Source organism: Ceratotherium simum, chromosome 19 (genome assembly GCF_057802395.1).
Source record: "Ceratotherium simum simum isolate JZ-2026a chromosome 19, ASM5780239v1, whole genome shotgun sequence".
NCBI lineage: Eukaryota > Metazoa > Chordata > Mammalia > Perissodactyla > Rhinocerotidae > Ceratotherium > Ceratotherium simum.
In genome coordinates, this window is record NC_141918.1 from 31180998 (window position 1) to 31198635 (window position 17638).

General features: G+C 44.9%; 1 protein-coding gene across 2 annotated transcripts in view; it reads left to right on the plus strand.

The window, feature by feature from the left end:
* FOXO3 (forkhead box O3) overlaps positions 1 to 17426 on the plus strand; it is a 125011-nt gene extending 107585 nt beyond the window's left edge. For both annotated transcript variants that reach the window (XM_087443966.1, XM_087443967.1), the window contains exon 4: positions 12633 to 17426. The gene's annotated coding sequence lies outside the window, so the exon portion shown is untranslated. The remainder of the gene's footprint in view (positions 1 to 12632) is intronic.
* Positions 17427 to 17638: the final 212 nt, after the last annotated feature.

The following is a 17638-nucleotide window of genomic DNA, read 5'->3' on the forward strand; positions in this document are numbered from 1 at the left end:
CAAGGCTGAGCTTCCAGTGAGCCCTCCTCAGTTTGACATGTGTGTCCTCTCGGAGAGAAAGCAGCTTCAGTCTCACCGTAATTTTATTGTCAAAAGATGCCTAAATTCACAAGTTCTTTCATTCGTCTTCATCCTTTGGCATTTGGAAACCCCGTTAGGGAGCAGCCCAGTATTTAGTTGTTCCAGCTGCTTGATGATAAGGATTGGAAACCATCAACCAGGAAAACCCAGATGGAGAGGAGAGGGGCAGTTTTCTTCCTGTTTCTGCCACTGGCCACATCACTGATGAATCTCTTAGAACAGTAGGTTTCTCATCTGTCATAAGAGGACAGACTCATAGAGTTTTAAAGATGCATAGTATGTATAATTGTAAACCTGAAACCTAACATTCTGTCTGTGAGATGGAGCCATAACGAGATAGTGGTATACTAGTGTGGGAGGCCATGTGGAATTTATACGCAGGCTACTTCCCAAAAGGAGGAAGTCTTTGATGCTTGTTGGACTGATGTTTGACTGCTGTGATTCTGTTATGTCTTTAAAGATTCACGTTGGGGGATAAGATTAATTCTGATTTAATCAAATACAGACAATCTAAGTTATTTATGCCATGTTTTTTCTTGATGTAGATATTTCTGTTTTAGGGAATGTAATGTATGGTAAATATGAATCTGTACATATTCTGTGGAGAATATACTGTGTTACTTGTACTTGGGACTGTAGTCTAGTCTTTGGTTACAATACGCCAGCCTCAAGAATTCTGCACCTGCAGGAATCGTTATTCTTTTTAAAAAGCCTGAAGTCTCAACTGTCATTCATGAAGAAAATGGCTGTCTGGATCTTTCTAGTGTTGACAACCGTAAAGGAAAATTGACACAGCTGTGCAAAGGGGTTTCTGTGCAGAGGCTGGTGCACTCCTTCCATACATTCTTCTCCCTGGAAAGTAGTGACAACCAGCACCACGGCTGTTCTTCCTGGGCCTGTGGGGTTTTTAACGTGCCTGTGGTCACCTCTGGCCAGCCTGCTAAGCATGGGGACAGAGCCTGAGTGGCTCTTACTTAAAGTAGTTGCATATATAAATGGCTTTCTGGAAGGTCTCTTTTGGCCGCAGAGCATATGTGGAGCGTAAATAAATTGGGGTGAAAATCATCAGAATTACTACTGGTAATTCTTGTGAACTTTAAGCTCCTATTAAATGCTTCTTTGTAGAGTGTTCCTAATGCTCAATATTCAATATCTTGTAAATAAAGTTTTGTACAAGTAAAGTCTTCCCCAGGCACCCCCTGTGCTTCTCACAGGTGACCTTTCTGTATAGAGATGGAAAAAGGGGCCTGTTGGGATCCACTTCTGTGCCATCGCCAAAGAGATTGGCCTGCCAGAGGTCCACCTTGGCCCTGGGGCAGGTGGAAGGATATTTGCTGACTGCTTTCTCGTCCCGGACTTGGAGACACAGGTTTTAGCACTGGATTTTCGTTCCAAGATGGAGATTCTCCACCTTCCAAGAGACATCACCTACTTCCCCTGGGTTTTGTTGGTGTGTTCATTTGATTTCAAAACATTGTTTTCCTCCATCCTGCAAATTGTTTTGAAGTTTAAAGTTTTAAAAACTAAAATGAATTGAAATTTTGTTTTGCGAATTAGAGACACTTCACACATTTAGATGTCCTGTAGATCAGTGTTTCACAGAATAGTACATCCTCAGGATATTCAAGGGTGTTAAGTGGAAAATGGGTTCTGTGGTCAAATAAGTTTGAAGTATGCCATGTTAAAGTGAAATAGGGTTATTTCCAACAGGACTTCTCAGAGCCTTAAAAGTTAATATACATAATAAACCTTCTTGGGTAGGATTGCAGTGTTTCCTAAATTTATTTGATGTCTTTTGACATCAATAAGGATTTGAAGTCAAATCCTTTTTCTTTGAGAAACCATAGAACCAGCGTTCTATGGAACCCTGTAAAGAAATCCTGCCCTAGATGTTGCTGAAAGGAGTCGAGAGCCCGCTTGGCAACTATGGATTCTTTGCCTTTTTCCTCTTGATTCTTGTTGAGTTTTTTGTACAGCTTTGTCATATATCAAGCTTTTCTCGGCCATGGCATGGATTCTGCTCTTGGATGAGCTAGCTGCCTGGCAAAATGGTAGGCCCCACCTTGGCAGAAGTGCTCCAGAAAAGCCTGAATTCATTAAACATAATTCATTTGTTGTGTACCTGAGTGCATGAGGCACAGGGGATAGAGTTAAATAAAATAGGGTCCTCCCCCTCAAGGAATGCATGGCCTGGTTGGGAAGGTGGTGGCAGTGGTGGTGGTGTTGATCATTCGTCATAGAGGAAAAGACTGCCTTACCTGCAAGATTGGAGCATAGGACCAATGGATGTGTGGCAACCTTACGTGCCTGGTTTTTGGGACAACCCTGCTTTGAGGTGTCCTGTTCCATTAACACGTGGTCTATTCTGCCTGTTTGGGGGATAAAAACATAGACCCTGCACGTCAGGAGCTCCATGCTGATGGGGCAGAGTTCAGACTAAATCCAGATGCTGATTTCTGTTAAAAGCCCTGCAGGACGCTTGCTCTAGTTTATGTTTGATTTCTAGAGCGGATTCATCTCTGTTGGACGTGAGCCAGCCACCCACTTCAGCTCCCTGTTCCTGGGGCTCTGCTCTGAGGGGAACTGTGGTTGAAAAAAGCCTCCCCTGCAACCCACTCCAAGTTAAATAACGTCTGTGTGATATGGCAGAGGGGCTGTGGGATTTGTAGCAGAAGGCTGCTGTTTTCATGGCTTTGTGCCAAGTCACTCATCTCTCTGAGTCTCAGTTTGCTTATCTGTAATATTGGGTTAAAATGAAAACTTAGCTCACACTAGCTCTGATATGGGCTAATTTGCTTTGGCAACTTTTTAAAAAGTTATTTATTGTTTACTGTTTTTTAAATCGGCTCCAGAGGTTAATACAGAATAAAGGAAGCAGCCAAGCCAATCTTACACTATTGGCAGAATGAATACTTTCCTCAGTAAACCAGAATCAATCAGATTTCTTTTTATCAAAAAAGTTGCCTGTTGTGTGAAACCTTTGATGTCCCCTAGAAGTCCTGCCTTACCATCTTGGGGGTACCCATGAGAGAGGCTATTTTTTCACTAACAGAGGGAATTTCTGCCACAGATGGAAGGAGGAGGTTTGTATGTGGTACCCCAAGTGTTTCCTTAGCGTCTTGAAAGGGTTGCCTGAGAAGTCTGAGCTGTCTGGCCTCAGCTCTTAGGGTGCCTGTCGATCTCCCCAGGGGCTGATGGCAGCTGTGTCGAGGGAGAAGCCTCACCCTTCCCCTTCTCTGCTACCTCAGAGTGTAGCCTCTTCTGTTGGGAGGGGGCCTGGAATCTGATCTTCCCCCTCCCACTACCAGGCCATCCCAAGCCACACAGAGAAATAAAGAGCTGTTCCAGGAACAGAAAGATTACCACACAATAAATAGCACGATGCTGGCAGTGATCTAGCCGTGGACACCGCCCCCACACACACACACAAAGGAGAGCCAGTGGTTTACCCCCTTTCTGGCTAACATGACACAATTTGGGGTTCAGAAAGTATGTCGCTGTAGCCTTAAGATCTCTTCCAACTCTAAGTTCAGTGAAAACCCAGAGAAAATGGGCCATTCTTCTCCAGGAGCTTTCCTCCCAAAGAAGTGGGGCCAGGCCTGGAGCTGAAATACACCACTGCCTCAGTGAAGAGCTGCGGTGCGCTTGGTTACAGGTGTTGCGTTTTCTTTCTTTCTCTCTTGGTAATAGACGTGGGCCTTACTCTGGAATCCTAGAATTTCTGTGGTTTTCTATAAACCTCTTTTTTGCTAAAATCTGTGATATTCCTTTTTTAAGGGATGAGAATTACTTAGTCATGAAGACCTCAGAGGGTAATTCCAGTGTTTCTGAAAGATAAACTTTAATTGCCAGTCTTGATTTGGTTGAAGGTTTGCATATCAGTATGTCTTGTCTCCCCCTACCCCTTCTCTCTCCTCCTTCCCTTTCTCTCTCATGAAAGAAGTCGGGACCATAAGTTTTTTTTAAGCATTCATGTCTGTGTGGAGTATTTGATTTAACTCCTCAGGGAAATTAATGGCCAAGAAGAGGCCAGAGATAGGAGTCTAGGAGTTCTGAGGTCAAAATTTTTAATTCATTTTCACCGGCCTCCCTGTGTGTACGTTACTGTAATTAGTTGGCTCTTCCATTGGTCATTTGTATTTTCAGAAATGATCAGAAAGCCGTACAGCCCAACGTATCTATAAGTAATCAGAAAATATATGCTGACTGATAGACCTGTTAGAAGGTTTCCCTTTTCTTAACTAAAAATGATGCCTCAGGGCCGGCCCGGTGGCTTAGCGGTTAAGTGCGCATGCTCTGCTACTGGCGGCCGGGGTTCAGATCCCGGGTGCGCACCGACGCACCGCTTCTCTGGCCATGCTGAGGCCGCGTCCCACATACAGCAACTAGAAGGATGTGCAACTATGACATACAACTATGTACTGGGGCTTTGGGGAAGGAAAAAAAAGGAGGAGGATTGGCAATAGATGTTAGCAGAGCCAGTCTTCCTCAGCAAAAAGAGGAGGATTAGCACAGATGTTAGCTCAGGGCTGATCTCCCTCACAAAAAAAAAAAAAAAAAAATGATGCCTCAAGCCAAAGCACTCTCAGCCCAGCCCATCAAGTTTCCCTCAGGTCACCCTGCTGGCCGGGGTGGGCCTCGTGGTAGGGAGCCCCAGGCCCTTATCACCGCAGTGCAGGTGCAGGCTGCTCAGGGGGATGTGGGCCACCCGAGCCCTATAAAATGCGGATTTACCTTACTCCACTTTGAATCTGCGCTGCTGGCCGGATCGCTGACCTCACGAAGGTCTTATGTCTCTTGTCAATCTTGGACCCACCCTCGAGACCCTCCTTTCAGTTCCTTCTTGGTTTCCTTCCTCTGTTGCACTGGTGTGTTGGTTGCTTCTTGGCCCCCGTCTGTGTCACCTGCATGTTCTGGTCACACCTTACAGGTGGATGAGTGTTTGGACGGTTTGTGGAACTAAAAGAGCTGATTTTGTGTGTTCAATTTCAGAATCACTTTTGGAAAAATTAGATTGTCTTCAAACCCCTGCACATCTAAAGCGGGAAGAGAAGACTGGAGACCCCCCTCTCCTGTACTTGGTGGTGGAACCCTTAGATGGGCTGGCTTATTACACCTGCACTTGCACCAGCCCCAAGGACACTGGGGTATCCCACCCTGAAGGGTTGGCTGCACGTTCCCAGTGGTTCCACCCCCACCCTCACCCCACCCCCGCTCTCCCCCATACTCCCAGCCAGTACATTCAATGAAGAGTCACACAGGATGGGCCGCACCCAGCAAATATAAACATTGTGATATTCAGGTCGTGGTTTATGACTCTAAGCATTTCCTGCTGGATTAGGGTTCCCTTCTGTTTGTAAGTGGTGAATCACTTTAGCAATGACAGCTATTTGAGAGTTAGAATAGGAAGACTACTAATTTTTGGACTGGTAATAAAGGATATGTATGTACAGAAAGGGTGGGGGAAGGTAAATTCTTTATTAAATACTACTTAAAAATTTTTAATAATTTTTAAAAATTAAATTAGTTGAATGTTAAAGTTGTGCCTTCTACTGATTGGTTTCCTCTTATAGAAAGTATGAGTTTTAGAAACTTAATTAGAAGCCATCCTCCCCAAAAATTCTAGGTCTTGTCCCACAAGCAGTAGGTTCTGCCTGGATACAAGTAAGGTTAAGTCTTAGCAAATGTGAGTAGGTTTAAAATGCTTCATGGAAGCTATAGCACTCACATAAAGGGTGTTAAGTATTTGAATTGGCGGAGGGGAAGAGAGGACTGTTCCAGGAGGATGGTTCATTTACTTCTTCAGCCAACATTTATTGTGTGCCTATTCTATACGGTCATGATGTTTCTGTCAACAACGGACCACATATACGACGGTGGTCCCATGAGATTAGTACCATACAGCCTAGGTGCATAGTAGGCTCTACCATCTAGGTTTGTGTAAGTACACTCTATGATGTTCATTCGTTGATGAAATCGTCCAACGATGTATTTCTCAGAACATATCCCCATCGTTAAGTGACACATGACTGTATTTCAACTTTCCAGGCTACTTGGGATATTAAGAAAATGTTGTGTCCCTGAGTGGAATATACACTTCTTGAGGGCAAATACCATGTCTAACACAGTGCTCTTAAAATAGTAGGTGCTTGGGGGGCTGGCCCGGTGGCACAAGCGGTTAAGCGTGCGCGCTCCGCCGCTGCGGCGGCCAGGGGTTCACTGGTTCGGATCCTGGGCGTGCACCGACACACCGCTTGTCAAGCCATGCTGTGGCAGCATACCATATAAAGTAGAGGAAGATGGGCATAGATGTTAGCCCAGGGCCGATCTTCCTCACCAAAAAAAAAAAAAATAGGTGCTCCATAAGCGTTTGCTTTGAAAACTTTGCTTTGCTTTCAAGGAGTTCCACATATCAGGAGTTCAATGTCTATGAAAAAATAACCATTCCGGGCACTATATGATTAAGTGCCAGGTGAGTGGCTTAGGAGTTTGGAGGAGGACAGCCTGGAGGAGGTGGGGCTGGAGGAGCCGTCTGATGTATGGGGGTGATTCACGTGGGCGGGGCGTGCAAACCAGGCAGAGTGTGACTGAACCTGACCCATCCGCCGAGGTGGGCTTGCTCCCGTGAGCAGTAGTGCGTAGTGGAGCCTGACCCCAGAGGTCTCTGCCAGCTGAGCTTTGGGGAAATTATAATTAAGTTTAAATAACCATGAGTCCAGAGAGGATCCAACACCCCTTAAAGGCTTTTGCCTTAAACGTGGTTCTTTAAAAGAATGTAATCCAGGGCCAGCCCAGTGGCGTAGTGGAGTTCGCTCGGTCCGCTTCAGTGGCCCAGGGTTCACAGGTTCGGATCCTGGGTACAGGCCTATGCACCACTTACCAAGCCATGCTGTGGCAGGCGTCCCACATATAAAGTAGAGGAAGATGGGCACAGATGTTAGGCCAGGGCCAATCTTCCTCAGCAAAAAGAGGAGGATTGGCAATAGATGTTAGTTCAGGGCTAATCTTCCTCACCAAAAAAACTAAAAAAATAAAATAACGTAATCCAAAACTTTACATGCTGTTCTATGTGGTCTGAAAAATCTTAAGAATCTTAAGAAAATATGAAATCTCTACAACTTTGCTATTGACAGTAAATTAATAGGTATCATATTTCCACCGTGTCAGTCAACATATTCCACTCTGGATGTGCAAAGAATATTGGTTAACATAATCCCTGCCCCAATATAAAGACATTCTTAAGTTAAACTTACATTAACCGTCAGTAATCGTACAGTTTAGACGACAGGAAAGTGGGTGCCTCTCTGCAGGGCCCCCTGCTCTTTGTCCCTCAAATGTGAAGTGCCACGATGGCTGCTTCTCCTCGTGAGGTTCCCCTGTGTTTATCAGCACAGCACAAAGCTGGCTGGAGGGCAGTCCACACTAGGTCCAGGTTATGAAGTGTCCTGCAGACAAAGGCTCTTCAGGGGCCTATCACCAGCCTTCAGAGACAGGCTTCACCTGCCCTCTTGAAAAGCCCGGGAATTACTGGGAGATAGCAGAAAGGAGTACTTAGACGAGTCAAGCTTTTACACAGACTATAAGCTTTTTAAAAAAAATAGTATATCTATTTTGTGTCTTTCCAGCATCTTTTTTTTTTTTTTTTGTGAGGAAGATCAGCCCTGAGCTAACATCCATGCTAATCCTCCTCTTTTTTTGCCGAGGAAGACCGGCTCTGAGCTAACATCTATTGCCAGTCCTCCTCCTTTTTTCCCCCAAAGCCCCAGCAGATAGTTGTATGTCATAGCTGTACATCCTTCTAGTTGCTGTATGTGGGACGCGGCCTCAGCATGGCCGGAGAAGCGGTGCGTTGGTGCGCGCCCGGGATCCGAACCCGGGCCGCCACTAGCGGAGCGCACGCACTTAACCGCTGAGCCATGGGGCCGGCCCTCCAGTGTCTTCTTGAGTGCCACCTTTGCCATGAAAAGCTTCTTATTTTGAGCTTCTCTATAACATTCTCATTTTGTCCCTAAGTATGAGGCTTGCCCATTAGAAAGCATGGAGCCTCTGGGCTGCATTTCCTGAAAACTTGACTTTCCTTTAGGGAGGCTCCTGAACTGAATACCAGTTTGGCCTCCAGCCTGGCCAAAACTTCCATACCTGTTCTGTTTCCCTCATAAACTATTCAGTGTCTAAAATGGCAAGTTGACGGCATTTGCCAAAATGTATTTTTATAGAGCTGCACTCCTAACTCCCCTTCTCTGGCGGTCACGGAGGATGGCTCTGCCCAGTGTCGCAGGCAGAGGGCTGGGTTTTCACTGGCCAACCAGCTGTCAGCGATCACCAGGCTGGTTTTCATGCACTTCCCTAAGTCCTCTTCACTGCCATTCCAACCTAGAAGATGCTGAAAAATTACCAAATTGAGGCAGAATGTTGTGAACTTTAGGTGTTTTCTTGAGCTGCTCTGTTTTGGCTGTGAAGATGAACTCTAAAGGAACTGCTGCCATTTTGGCACTCCCAAATTAGACGTGGTTGCCTATCCCAAGACCTGCAAAAATGCTGTTTTCCCCGGGGTGACACCAGCTACAGTAGCCTTGGTGGATGCGGGCAGATGGTTGTCACTCATGATGGATTGGGGTCCGTTAGATCCTTCTGGGGGTGAAGCAGAGATGGCCGCAGGCAGGCGTTTCTTTGCTTTCTGCTCAGGGGTAGAAACTATCATATTCGGAAACCCACACCTGTTCTCTGAACTCCACATGAGGCTTCCCTGTCAGATTGAGTGACCATCAGTCCTTTTCCTTTTCTATCCTGAATGTTCCATATTTCATTCCCAGTTCGCCCCAGGAGTTGCAAGTTTGGCTTAAATTATGTTTGAAGAGTGAGGAAAGTGGTGCTTCACTTTAATTTTATTTTTCAGGCAGACTTCCCTCCAAGTATCTTTTAGTTTTAGCTGGAAAAGCAGTGGTCACCTTCATGAATTTGTGGATGCAAGAGTTTCATTCTCCTGGCTCTTTTTCCTTCCATGTCCTATTTGGTACTGGGGTCCTGTTCCTCTCCTCTCTGCCGAGAAGATAAAAACACTGCTGAGATATTGAAATCTGTCACAGTGGAGTTAAGTCTTGGAAGGACAGCAGTAGGAACGTTTATGTTTTACTCCCCGAGTAAAGTTGGTTGGGGTTGTTATGTTTTGTGTAGAGTTTTTTGGAAGCATTGCCCTTAGAACATCATGTGATTTAGTGTGATAATGAGGCAGGAACTTCTCTTCCCTGTAGATGCCGAGACTAGAGAGGGATTTGCTCTCACCAGAGACAGGATGACAGCATCCATAGATTATTTTTAGAATGAGCCTTGTCATTTGGTTTCCCCATTTCATTTTCCTTGCATCAACAGCCTGATTTCAAACTCATTTATTGAGCTGGGAGGGAGAGGGAGGGGATCTCCTTCCTATTAATAAAAGTCGCTGATGGGACAGGACATTTTCACGTTTATTGTTAGTTATCCTGTTGCCTAGTAACCGGAAGGTGATAGCCGTAATTCCCTTCAGCTGTGTGCTTCCTTTTCCTTCCAAAAGTTTTCTTAATCTGATGTGTTTTTAAACTTAGAAGGGCATCAACATATACACATAAACCTCACAGTTAACTAAAACATCTTACTTTAAACAATGTAAGAATGGTGGGAGCGTCACTGAAACCCACGAAACTTGTACCCAACCTCAGTATCATTAAATCCCCAGCTCAGTAGCCGGTCTCATCACTTCATGTGCTCACTCTATTCTTTCAGGCCTTGATGGAGTCAGATAAACATGTGCAAACATTGAGGCACCAAAGAGCGGTTAAAAATCGAAGGCAGATGAGGAGCTGCTTTCCTAAGGACTATTTTTCATCGTAAGGTCTTCCTAGTGAATGGTATTCTGTTGTTCCTCTTGGAAGGATGATTGTATTTCTGTTCAACATTTATCTGGCTCCTTTATGTTTTCATAATACTTTACAATCTATTTTCCTTCTATCACAGAGAAAACAAGGCACCTTTCTGTTCTGTGGAGTGGGAGTTTCTTTATTAAATTTGCCCCCTGTGAGAGCTCCCTGTAAACCTGGGCCTGGACCTCTCCCACCTTATCCTCTAGGCACGAAGCCCGGTTCCTGAGCCAGCTGGGGGGCATAGCCTGTGAGCCCCCTGGGGAGCTCTAGGACATAGCGTCACAAGGGCCCCAAGCCTATTCTGCAGAAGGGGAAAGAGTGATGATGAGTGTGTCTCCTTTTTAATGATGAAATCCCCTGAAGATTCTGGTCTTTGGATGAAGGAATGGGTATTTGGCCTGGGGATTGTTGTTGCTTGTTGCTCTAGACTGCTCAGTGTGGGCCTCCTGCCCCTGGTTCCAGGGCTACTGCCCTGTTCTGCTTAGAATGATGCCATGCTGGGGGGTGGAGGTGCCCTCTGCCTCCTTCCCTCACGTGCTGACCCGGTGCCTGCATTAGAGCAGGCTGTATTTGGGGAATGAAGTGTGCCACCTTTCCAGTACGCACTGGTTTCCGTGGCTGAATAATTAACACCAGAGGGAACAGGGGGATGGGGTCTGAATTAGGTAATACTTTACAGCTTCTCCTGTGGCGCTTACGGTAAGTCAGGATCGGGACTTGGGGACCAGAGTCCCCTGATGACTAATTGCATAGTGATGTTAGATTGTGGTTTATTAAGTGTTATTGTGAAGGGAAAAAAACGAATCTCCTTCCAAAGCACCCTATCTGCACCCTGTCCGTCATGCTCAGGGGTGCCAGGTGGAGTTGCTAGAATAGCACTGGTCCTAGCAGGCTAAATTCCTCACGGAGACTGAGATCTGTATCTAGTTTAGCTTTTTCTGCCTCTGAAATCAACAGGCCATTATCAAATAGTCCAGGATAATGTCTGATACCCTTACAAAGCAGAATACCTCCAAAAAAGCCATCAGCCAGGGAAACTAAAGACTGGGAATGGGTGGGAAGAAGGAGCCTCCTTTTCCTGCTTTATTGTCTCTGCCTCCGATAAAACAACCTGAGTTCTTCTATTTGGAGCCATGACAAGGGGAACTGTGACCGTGGGTGTGGAACATTACAGATAGCACGCCCTGCCATCTTTCTGAATATTGGTAGTGAGAGGTAAGATGGCCAGCCCATCCAGCCACAGAAGAGATTGAAGTCACAATATACTTGTGAAAATTCCCAATGAACTTACAATAATATCTCCTCTAGAGGGGGGAGAAGCAGATGTCCCGTAACCTGTGTGTGTGAGCTTAGGGATGCATTTTTCATTACTGTTAACCTGATCTGGCGAGAAGATCGTGAGTTCCTGTTGCCTCACTGCCACTTTTCTATCTATTTCTTGGCCTAGAGCCATTTTTTTTTCTACCAGGACAGCTGACGCTGTCTCCGTAAACAAAAGGTCTCATGTCTTGAGGCCTGTCGTCTCACTTCCTTTAGCTACATCTCTATGAGTATATATTTTTTTAGTCTTCTACTTCAGTGGTCCCATGAAGTCTGATAAGACTTGTATAAATTCAGATGCTCTGAGAGGACCTCTTTTGTGCCTTACGTTGAAGACTGTTGGAGGCAAAATAATAATAATGTTGTTAACTGTTATAGGGATGTTTTGTGGGAGGTTTTTTTGGCCATATGTGTGGTATATAATTTTTTTTCTCTGCAGATTTTTTATTTATTTATTTATTTTGTGAGGGAGATTAGCCCTGAGCTAACATCTATTGCCAATCCTCCTCTTTTGCTGAGGAAGGTTGGCCCTGGGCTAACATCTGTGCCCATCTCCCTCTACTTTATATGCCGCCACAGCACGGCTTGACAAGCGGTGCGTTGGTGCGCGCCTGGGATCTGAACCTGCAAACCCCGGGCCGCCGCAGCGGAGCACACAAACTTAACCGCTACACCACCAGGCCGGCCCCTGTCTGCAGATTTTTAATACAAAAAGCCAATTCCTAAAACAGCCCACTCAGAGATTACTTGATAGTGAGGGAAGGCAAGACTACCCCACCCAGCAGCACAGACTGCTTAAGCCTTTGTGGCAAGTGGCCATTTCATCTCCCCTGGTATTGGGATGTTAATGGAAGGGGCGGTTAACAAGGTCGGTCCACATAGCCAGCCGGGTAGAACCAGAAAAGCATAGCTGGTCTGCTTAGGGTGACCAACTTCCCTGGTTTTAGCATGAAAGTCCTGTGTCCCAGGAAACCCGCAATCCAGAAGTCTAGAGCAAAACCCCACCTGCACCCTGGACATCCCTAACTTGAAAGGACCCACTACAGCACCCCTAATTTGCCTTTCTTTGTTAACCTCCGGAAGTGAATGGCCCCATTTTCTCTAGGCTTTTCAACTGGAGGGCATTTTGTAATCCAGCACAGAAAGAAGGTAAGTATTCTCCATGCTTTGTCATTAGGTTTGAAGGATTTTTGAAGCAACACAGCTTTACTCTGAGTCCCCTTGGCTCGGAGCTGGGTGAGGAGACGGGAAGCTGATGAAGTGTGAGCCTGAGATGCCCACTCTTGCTATTTGAATGTCCTTAATCATCTCTGGTTTTCTTTTCTCCTCCTGTAGACCCTCAAACTGACACAAGACCTACAGAGAAAAACCCTTTGCCAAATCTGCTCTCAGCAAGTGGACAGTGATACCGTTTACAGCTTAACACCTTTGTGAATCCTGCACCATTTTCCTAACCCAGCAGAGACTGTTAATGGCCCCTTACCCTGGGTGAAGCACTTACCCTTGGAACTGAACTCTCTACAGTATGCAAACTCTTCCTTGTATGGGGTGATGAGCCATCTGCCAGCGAAGGACAAGCACCCTGTTAGCACCACCCACCCTCGTCCAGAGCACACCGTGAGCCCCCTTGGGCAATGCCGTGGTGTTTTAATATCTCGATGGTTTATGGGATGTTCTAAGTGTTGTTTTTGTGTCTGTTTTCCTTTGACTTTGAGTTTTTCACATGCTTTAACTTGCAGTATTTTTATGTTAAAATGTTAATCATCCTTACCCTGACAAATTTAAAAACAGAAGGAAAATGTTGTACCAGTTACCATTCTGGCTTTGGGCGTCACAAGCATTTGAGCCCGTAGAACTTCATAAACTAACAAATTACATAAACTAGAGGGGGATTTTCTTTCTTCTTTTGTTTGGTAGAAAACTATCCTTTTCTAGAAACTGAACAATGGCACAACTGTTTGCTGTGTGCACCAGTCCAAGACTGAACCCTGCACAGGCAGAACGGATGGAGCTCGGCGTCCGACCCAGTGTGTTTCAGGAATGAGTCGGGGTGTTCAGGGGCCGAGATCCCCCACACCTGGTCTGCAGTTGCCAGATCCATAGGGCCTGTGGTCTCCTGTCAGTATCCTCAGCTAATGCAGTGAACAGTGATGGTGTGTTGGTTAGAAATTAGGATCTTTTCAAGGAAGAAATCAGCTCAGCTGTCCACTCGTTGCCAAATGCCACTAAAGGATTTAGTTTTTAGGAGAAAAGACAAGGAAAAAAAAGTAGTCCTGTTTTGCTTTGCAGAAGAAATGAACTTAACAGGTGAGCATTAAGCCTGCGGTGAGAAATATGTGAAAAGTACAAACCCAAGTCACTATTTTCCTAAATACACACCCTTGATTATTTTCAGCTTTGCTGTGTATAATCTGATCCACTAGATGTGTATGAGTGACAGGCAATAGCATACAAACTGATTTTTTTTATATATATATAAGCTTAGATTGTAATTGTACAAGTGACACGATGGAAGTACAAAATAGGGCAGTTTTGACTTTTTTTCTCCCACTTTCTTGCTTCAGTGGATTTCATTTTATTTTGTTTTCAAAAAGTTATGGTGCTGTATAGGTGCTTTCTGTTTAACCCGGGAAGTGTGATTATCTTAGTGACCCTCTTTGGTAGACAGAATAGTTGGGAACACCTTTGGTACATATGAAACTGGTGTAGGGATGCTCTGATTAGCACAGCATATGCATACTTCTCCAAAGTGGTATATGAAGACTCTTTTCTTTGCATAAAAAGCATTAGGCATATAAATGTATAAATATATTTTATTCATGTACAGTACAAAAATGGAACATTCTGCATGGACGTTAGGAATACAGGCTAGTATTTCAGCACAGACCTGCCTGCATGAGTTCTCGCAGATGCTTGCACCGTGCAGTGGGCACTGACTCCCTCCCACCAACACAGACGTGCCACCTGACCCCCTGCACCCAACACCGGCCACCAGGGGCCCCCTTGTGTACCTTTGCTTTATAATTCTTCTGGGGGTGACATTGGTGGTGATAACAGCTCCTAGCATCATGAAAGTTCCATTTGGTATTGTCACACGTCTCGCCCACCTCGCTTGGGTTGTCCTGTTTGATGGCCCTGTTGATTTCACCCTGCCTTTTCCTGAATCTGTAAATTGTCGTGCAATTGTGGTTATGGTAGACCTGTAGCATATCGCCTTTTCTAAACTGCTACAAGTTTATAATCTTCATTTTAAAAGTACATATAATTTTTTAAAATATGTATTCTATTCACGTGGTCTGCTTGTCAGTGAGACAGACTTTTGCTTACTATATTCCTTTGTAATAATGCTAGCCATTGCCTCGATTCTTTGGGAGTCTGCTGTACACAAGAACTGTCCGGTGTCAGTGAAAGAGGGCTGCCTCTCTGGGTTCCCAAGTGCAGCTGCCCTGGTTGGAGGGAGAAGCAGTTCAGAGACAGCGACAGTAGCTGGGGTGGGGAGGTGAGGGGGTTATCGGATGCAAGGGAGAATCCAGAGTGCTTCCAACAGGAGGGCCTTGAGAATTTCTCTCCTGAGCTCGAAGAAACAAGCAAACTGAAAAGTAGTAATTTGCCTTTGCAGTTTTATAGACCCTGGGAGCTACTTTGGGAGAAAGAAAGGCAACCCTCAAATGTGTTTTGACTTTAAAATGTTGAATTCCTTTCAGACATGTGGCATCTCATTTATTCTCTTTTTTTCCCAACGTTTGTTAGATTTCAGGCAGAATGCCTTACAAAATGTCCCAGAACCAGATTATAATTTAATCTAAAACAGCTGAGGGAGGGACAGAGGCAGTATGAGAGCAGGGCAGCCATGGAGCAGATCAGCCAAATGGAGGGGGAAGGGTGCTTTGAATTTTTTTTTTTTTTTTCTTTAATTCAAACAGCTTCTACATTTAGAGCATTCTGGAGATCTGAAATCAGGGCAAAGTCAAGTGCCAGCATCCATCCCAGGAGGGGGTCAGGCAAGAATGAAATAGTTAGGCCCGTCTAGGATCATGGCAGCCCCACTCGTACCCTTGGTCACCTTCAGCTGGCCACCCACCCAGAGGCCAGCTCCCGTAGACTAACTGAGTTCCCAGGCAGTTAGACTGGGTAGAGGTGTGACCTGAGCCCTCTGTCTTATATTGAGACCCTGCTTTCAGGAAGGGCCAACTGTTGGCCACCATGTGGAGGTGAGTGTCACGGGTCCCTCACAGTTTCCTGATCTGGAGCATCTCAGAGGAATACTTAGGAGCCTCCGAGGGCAGCAGCTGTAATGTTTGCAGCCCAATGAGAACTATCCAAAGCTACCCTCAGCCTCTAAATAAGCTGCTCTAGGGAGCCTTCCACTTGTTGATGGGAAATTAGAAAGGAGAGTTACTAATGTTGAAAACATGACATGCACTCTGGGGCCCTGTGGTTCTCTTCAGGACTCCAGGACCGGATCCCTTTTACCAAAGTTAGAAAAGAGCTTTATCACAAGCCTTCACTGTCCGGTGTGAGGACTGACTGCCAGGTTCAGCGTACCGCGGTAACTGGGAATGAATCTGAGGTCGATTTCCTGTATTGCTTCCTCTGCAATATGATGATTGCTGAAACACATATTTTGAAAAATTTCAGAAGTTTGTCTTTCCTGTTAACGGGAGGATCGTGCACACACGTAGTCCAAAGTTGACTGATGTGTGTGTCTGTCTGTGTGTTGAGTTTTGGCATTACGTGTGTGTCACTCCCCTACCCTGAGGAGAAGCCCTCATGGCCCACTGCTCAGGACAGGTATGCCCAGTCTCAGGGTGTCATTTCAGGTGGCTTCTGAACTTGTTAAAGATGGTAGGGACAGACTTGGCCTCGATCTAAAGAACCCCACTTAAAGAATAAGGAACATTTGAATCTCTTGGAAGGACCATCAAGAGTTAAGCAGACAGCCAGTCTCATTTGTTTGCTGATGCCACGGGCTGGTGGGGGAAAGAAAAATGTTACCCTTTCTCAAAGCAGAAACAAAACCCTGACAGCTGTGAACTCTGATTTCCTTTTTCCTGCTGTATTTGGGGAACATTGTATGATTAGGCATAACGTTTTTTAAAAAAAATTAAGCAAATTTTTTTGTAGAAATACAGTCACTGGCAAAGAGGTACCAGAAAGCCAGCCTCTCCTGGAGACGGGGGGAGGCAGGCACGAGGCAGGGAAAGTGGAGGCTTTGTGAAATCATGTCTGTCAAACAAGAGCCGAAAGCAGATGCCCAAGTAACTGACAAGAGTTTATTATATCGGAACTAAATCTTTCGTGGGTAACATGTTATGCAGGTTGAATGAATGAAATATTTACTCTTGTTCAGTTTTATTTTTATGTATTTTTCTTTGATGAATGATTGGTTCCGAGGCCTTTGCCACACTCCAGAAATACTTGTGTGGCTGCTTTAAAAAACTGTGTGTCTGGTCACTTATTTCTCTAAAATTATTTCATTGCCTGGCAATCAGTCTTCTCTCATATACTTGTCCTAGCACATGAGGTACACGGGAAATGTAAACAGATGTGAAGGAGGACCAGAAAAATTAGTTAATATTAAAAATAAAAAATGTATTGTGCGTTTTGGCTTCACATGTTTAACTTTTTTTAAGAAAAAAAGTTGCATGAATGGAAAAAAAAATCTGTATACAGTATCTGTAAAACTGTCTTATCTGTTTCAATTTCTTGCTCATACCCCATACAAACTAGAATGAAATATGGTGCATGGCCATATTCAAACACCTAAGAGTCAAGCAGCTGACACTTTGGTTTGAAGCACCTCATCCTTTCTTTCAAGGCGAACACTATCATATTGCGTTCTTACTGAGGATCTTGTCTAACCATATGTTGCCATGAATTAACTCTACCACTTTTCTTCTCAAGAATCAAAACCAGTTTGATTTGGGATTCTTCCCCTTTCCAAATGAAATAGAGACTCAGTACTTACTTCCCTTGGTGTTTGTAGATATTGCTTTGTGTATTCCATTTAAAACTGTAATCTAGTTTGTAAAAGAGATGATGACGCATGTAAATAAAGCATCAATGACACTCTATCTTATTCCAAGAAATCCTTTGTTCTCCCTCCCCCTTTGTTTAACCCCAGAAATGAAATAGCTGAGTTTATCTCCAGGTCTTCCCGTGGAATTACTTCACAGGCTAGGAGAGGCACAAAGCTGAGATACTCTATCGTGAGATTTCCAAAGTAAATGAGTCAAGCAGACTTTTTCTCTGGCCCACTTTTGACCTCCACAGACAACCAGACAATTTAATAAAAGCAGATTGATGGTGTGTTCATGATGGCTGATAGCCACTTTTGGCGT